This window comes from Geospiza fortis, unplaced genomic scaffold, assembly GCF_000277835.1.
Source record: "Geospiza fortis unplaced genomic scaffold, GeoFor_1.0 scaffold289, whole genome shotgun sequence".
Lineage (NCBI taxonomy): Eukaryota > Metazoa > Chordata > Aves > Passeriformes > Thraupidae > Geospiza > Geospiza fortis.
In genome coordinates, this window is record NW_005054478.1 from 1,315,841 (window position 1) to 1,321,687 (window position 5,847).

Genomic DNA, 5,847 nt, shown 5'->3' on the forward strand with positions numbered 1-5,847 from the left:
CCCCCACCAAATTTGTTTTCTTGGTTTTTGGAGCCACCAATCCAGAGATCCACCCCCAAATCCCATATTTTCTCACCCAGTTTTGATTTTCAGATCCACCAAAACATGGATCCAGTCCCAAATCCCAGACTTTCCCCATCAAATTTGGATTTGGATCCAGCCCCAAATCCCACCTTTTCCCACCAAGTTTAGGTTTTTGATTCAGCCCCAGATCCCACATTTCGCCCACCAAATCTGGGTTTTGGATCCATCCCCAAATCCCATTTTCTGCACCAAATTTGGATTTTGGATCCAGCCCCAAATCCCACATTTTCCCCACCAAATTTGGATTTTGGATCCAGCCCCAAATCCCATATTTCCCCGCTCAAATTTGGATTTTGGATACACCCCCAAATCCCATATTTCCCACACCGAATTTGGATTTTGGATCCAGCCCCAAATCCCATATTTCCCCGCTCAAATTTGGATTTTGGATCCAGCCCCAAATCCCACATTTCCTACACCAAATTTGGATTTTGGATCCAGCCCCAAATCCCAGATTTGCCCACCCAAATTTGGGATTTGGATCCACCCCAAACCCCACATTTCCCCACTCAGGGATGGGAAATGGGCAGACAGAGAATCCCCATCCCCTCCTCTCCCGGGGGAAGGATTTGGGATAATCCAGCCTGGAGGGAACTGTCTGGGGCAGAATTAATGGGGTTTTTATCCCCATTAAGCACCAGGGCTGGCAGGAATTAATTCATTTCCAGCCGTGGGAGATGAAAATTCCCCCATTTTTCAGGGGAAATCCGCTCCACATGAAGAGGCCGGAGAAAAATCGCTCTGGCCTTGATTAGAAATGAGCCCAGCTTTGTTAAAACTGAGTCTAATTTATCTCTCCCTTCCTGCGGGGTGGGAATCCCGGGAATCCCAGAGTTTTGGGATTGGGATCTGGAGATTTTGAGATCAGGCTCTGGGGACATCAGGATTTTGGAATCAGGCTCTGGGGATGCTGAAATTTTGGGATTGGGCTCTGGAGCTCCCAGAGTTTTGGGATCAGGTTCTGGGGATTTTGGGATGAGGTTCTGGAAGTTTTGAGATCAGGCTCTGGAGATCCCAAGATTTTGGGATTGGGCTCTGGAGACTTTGGGATCAGGCTCTGGAGATCCTGGGATTTTGGTTTCAGGCTCTGGGGATGATGAAATTTTGGGATCAGATTCTGGGGATTTTAGGATCAGGCTCTGGAAATTTTGGGATCAGGCTCTGTAGATCCCAATATTTTGGGATGAGGTTCTGGGGATCCTGGGATTTTGGAATCAGGCTCTGAGGATGCTGAAATTTTGGGATCAGGCTCTGGAGCTCCCAGAGCTTTGGGATCAGGCTCTGGAGATCCCAAGATTTTGGGATTGGGCTCTGGAGATTTTGGGATCAGGCTCTGGAGAGCCTGGATTTTGGGATCAGGCTCCGGGAATCCCAGAGTTCTGGGATCAGATTCTGGGGATTTCGGGATCAGGCTCTGGGGATCCCAAGATTTTGGGATTGGGCTCTGGAAGTTTTGGGATTGGGCTCTGGAGATCCCAAGATTTTGGGATTGAGCTGTGGAGATTTTGGGATCAGGCTCTGGAGATGCTGGGATTTTGGGATCAGGCTCTGAGGATCCCAGGGTTTTGGGGTCAGGCTCTGGGGATCCCAGAGTTTTGGGATCAGGCTCTGGAGATTTTAGGATCAGGCTCCAAAGATCCCAGGATTTTGGGATCGGGCTCTGGGGATGCTGAAATCTCGGCAGGGGTTGCCCGGGACGAGTTTTCTATCCCTTCCCACCCCAAACCATTCCATGATTCCCTTCCTAATCTCTCCCCCTCATTTTTCCTGCCCGTTAATCGCTCCCTCCTCCATTCCCTGCCCTGCTCCGAGCTCCCCTCTCCCGCTGCAGGAGCCGCCTCTGTTATTAACTTTTCCCGTGCATCCAGGAGTTTGTTTTCCTCGCTCCTGATGGATTTTTAATTGGCCAGAGCCCGCCAGGGTGGCGGGGCGCGTTCGCAGGAATCCGTTGCAAATGGGATTTTCTCCTTCCCCGGCTCCCTCGGCCGCTGCCAAATATTTTAAATAAATCAACACGATTGCGTCAATGGAGAGCAGCGGGAGCCTCGCAGGTGCGCTCCAGCCCCAGCGCCGGCCCGAACACGGCGGGATGAGCCCGAGCTCGGTCCTAGAAAAGCCGGGAATGAGCGGCTTAATAAAGCTTTGCGTTAATGACCCGCAATGCAGGCGCTAATTAATGGATGCTGTTCCCATCTCCCACCTCCATCCTGGATTTTAACCATTCCCGGGCTCTGCCCGGCCTCTCACGGAGATCCTAAATCCCAAATCCCACCGCTGGAAGGTTGGTGCAGCTTTCTGAACCCCCAAATCCCCGTGCCAGGACCCCAAAAACCCCCGTGCCGGGATCCCCCAAATCCCCATTCCAGGAACCCCAAATCCCCGTGCCCAGATCCCACACCCCAGTGCCAGGATCCCCCAAACTCCCATCCCAGGACCGCCCAAACCCCCGTGCCAGGATCCCCTGTGCCCAGATCCAAAACCCCTGTGCCAGGACCCCCCAAATCCCCTTACCAGAACCTGAAACTCCTGTGCCAGGACGGTCCAAACCCCCGTACCAGGATCCCCCAAATCCCAGTGCCAAAACCCCAAAAACCTCAGCACCAGGACTGCCCAAATCCCCGTGCCAGGACCCCAAAAATCCCAGTACCTGTATCCCCCAAATCCCAGTGCCCGGATCCCAAACCCCCATGCCAAGACCCCCCAAATCCGAGTGCCAAGATCCTCCAAATCCCAGTGCCAGGACCCCCAAAACCCCATTCCAGGATCCCCCAAATCCCCGCTCCAGGACCCCCCAAACCCCCAAGCCAGGATCCCCCAAATCCCCGTTCCAAGACCCCCCAAATCCGCATTACAGGACCCCAAAAACCTCAGTGCCCGGACCCCCCAAACCCCATTGCCAAGACCCCAAATCCCCAAGCCCAGATCCCCCAAATCCCCATTCCAGAACCCCCCACATCCCCGTTCCAGGCACGTCCTCCCCGCAGGGGTGCCCAGGGCCGGGTGATTGACAGCTGTCACTCAAAGCCGTCTCTGGCCGCAGTTGAATATTCATGGAATGTTTTCCCGCTGCTGCGGGACCCTCCTGTGGCTTCGCACCATTAACTATTCACTGAACGCCAGGAAAATGCAAATTCCGGGGGGTTTGGCCCGGGAATGGCACCTGCAGGCCTGGCATGGACCACCCCGATCCTCCCGAGCCACGCCAGGTGCAGAAAGCGCTGGAAAAGGCAGAAAAAAATGGATTTGTGCCTTCATCTTCCCGGATTTTGGGGTCCCAGGGACACCGGGACACCCAGGGTGTGACCTTGGGCAGTCACAATCCTCAGCCCCACGGGAATATCCCTGAATTTCCCTGGAATTTCTCTGGAATTTCCCTGGAATATTCCAGAGCTGGCACTGTCATCTCTCTGTCTCTTTCCCAGCCTCAGTTTCCCCACCGTGCCCGGCTCTGAGCGGGGAAACTGAGGCACGGAGCGGGACAGGGAGGTGACCCGCCAGCTCCGGCTGTCGGTGGCACTCGGAGCTGGCACCGCTTCACCACGGCGGCGTCACTGAGTGGCTGAGCTAATTAAACCTCTGTTAATGATCCACTCATTAGCGAGGCCCATCAAAGGGCCCCGGGGCTGCGGGGTCGGGATTTCCCAGCTGGGAAAATGCAAGAGAGGTTTTTTCCACCTGCTGGGGTGGCTCGGGGACAGCAGGAGGGAATGGGAATCCCGGGAGGGTCACCCGAGGGGTCACTGTCCCCAGCTGTCCCCTCCCTCCCTGGCATCTCCTGAGCCTGAGCTCCCAGGGCTTCACCCCAAAACCAGACCCGAAATCTGAACCCTCTCCAGGGCTTCACCCCAAAACCAGACCCGAAATCTGAACCCTCTCCAGGGCTTCATTCCAAATCCAGACCCAAAATCTGAACCCTCTCCAGGGCCTCACCCTAAAACCAGACCCGAAATCTGAACCCTCTCCAGGGCCTCACCCCAAATCCAGACCCAAAATCTGAACCCTCTCCAGGGCTTCATCCCAAAAACAGACCCGAAATCTGAACCCTCTCCAGGGCTTCACCCCAAAACCAGACCCGAAATCTGAACCCTCTCCAGGGCTTCATTCCAAATCCAGACCCAAAATCTGAACCCTCTCCAGGGCCTCACCCCAAAACCAGACCCGAAATCTGAACCCTCTCCAGCACTTCACCCCAAATCCAATATCCCAACCTGAGTCTCCAGGCCTTCACCCCAAATCCAGACCCAAAATATGAACCCTTTTCAGGGCTTCATCCCAAATCCAGACCCCAAATTTGAACCCTCTCCAGGGTTTCACCCCAAATCCAGACCCCATCCTGATCTCCCCAGAATTTCCCCCCGAATCCTGCACCCCATCCTGATCTCCCCAGGTTTAACCTCTAATCCAGTGCCTCAGGCTGGGCTCCCCAAGGCTCATTCCTATTCCTGCATCACAATTTTATTCCCCCAGGGTTTCATCCCAAATCCTGCACCGCAATTTGAACTCATCAGGGTTTTGTCCCTAATCCAACGCCACAACCTGATCCCCCCCAAGGTTTCACCCCTAATCCTGCACCCCAGATTGAGCTCCCCAAGGTTTCTTCCCTAATCCAGCACCCCATCCTGATCCCCTCAAATTTCTATCCCTAATCCAGCACCTCATCCTGATCCTCAAGGGCTCCATCCCAAATCCAGCACCCCATTCTTATCCCCCGAAATTTCCTCCCTAATCCTGCGCTCCATCCTCATCCCCCAAAATTTCTATCCCTAATCCTGCACCCATCCTGACCCCTCCAAGGTTTCATCCCTAATCCAGCACCCCATTCTGATCCCCCAAAAATTCTATCCCTAATCCAGCACCCCATCCTGATCCCCCCAAAATTCCATCCCTAATCCTGCACCCATCCTGACCCCTCCAAGGTTTCATCCCTAATCCAGCACCCCATTCTGATCCCCTCAAATTTCTATCCCTAATCCAGCACCCCATCCTGATCCCCCAAAATTTCCTCCCTAATCCAGGTCCCCCTCCCGATCCCCCAGGGCTCCATCGCTGTGGGATGAACCCTCCCCACGCTGGGATGTCCCAAAGGAACCCGATAAATCCCCGATAAATCCCCGGTGAATCCCTGCCGGCCCCGGGCCCCCATCCCGGGGGGGCACAGAGGGGTTGGGAGCAGAGGAGGAGGAGGAGGAGGAGGAGGAGGAAGAGGAGGAGGAATCCCTCTCTTTCCCACGCTCCTCCCTTCCCAGCTCACCTTCCCTGGCACGTTTGATCCCGGAGAAGCCTCGGAGCGTTCCCTCCTCCCACCTCCCTCCCGGCTCCTCTCAGTTTAAACACACGGACGCATGAAAAATAAATGTTGCCGAGGAAAGACGGCGGCAGAGGGCTGGGAAGCAATTAGCATCCAAAGAGGCGTAATTAGTGCTCAGAATGCGAGCGGCAGAGAAGAAATAAAGCAGCGTTCGGATGCAATCAGGGTCGTGCCTGAATTACAAACCGTTAACTGAATTGCTAATTAAGCACGGGGTGTGAATCACGGCTTATTAAGGGCTCGGCGCGGGATCTGCCAGCCGGGACCGTGCTGGAACAGAGGGACAATGGTGGGACAATGAGGGGACAATACTGGGATGATATTGGGACAACGATGGGACAAGGGACCGTGATGGGACAAAGGACAATGGTGGGACAATGAGGGGACAAGGGACCGTGATGGGACAAGGGACCGTGATGGGACAAAGGACCGTGATGGGACAAGGGACAATATTG

The 5,847-nt window shown here is 54.6% G+C and overlaps 1 long non-coding RNA gene across 1 annotated transcript; it reads right to left on the bottom strand.

The window, feature by feature from the left end:
* Positions 1 to 1,658: 1,658 nt before the first annotated feature.
* Positions 1,659 to 5,372, bottom strand: LOC115948699. Its single transcript, XR_004082490.1, has 3 exons — positions 5,336 to 5,372; positions 3,245 to 3,302; positions 1,659 to 2,191 (listed from the first exon to the last, which is right to left on the bottom strand). It is a non-coding gene; the product is annotated as an uncharacterized LOC115948699 (long non-coding RNA).
* Positions 5,373 to 5,847: the final 475 nt, after the last annotated feature.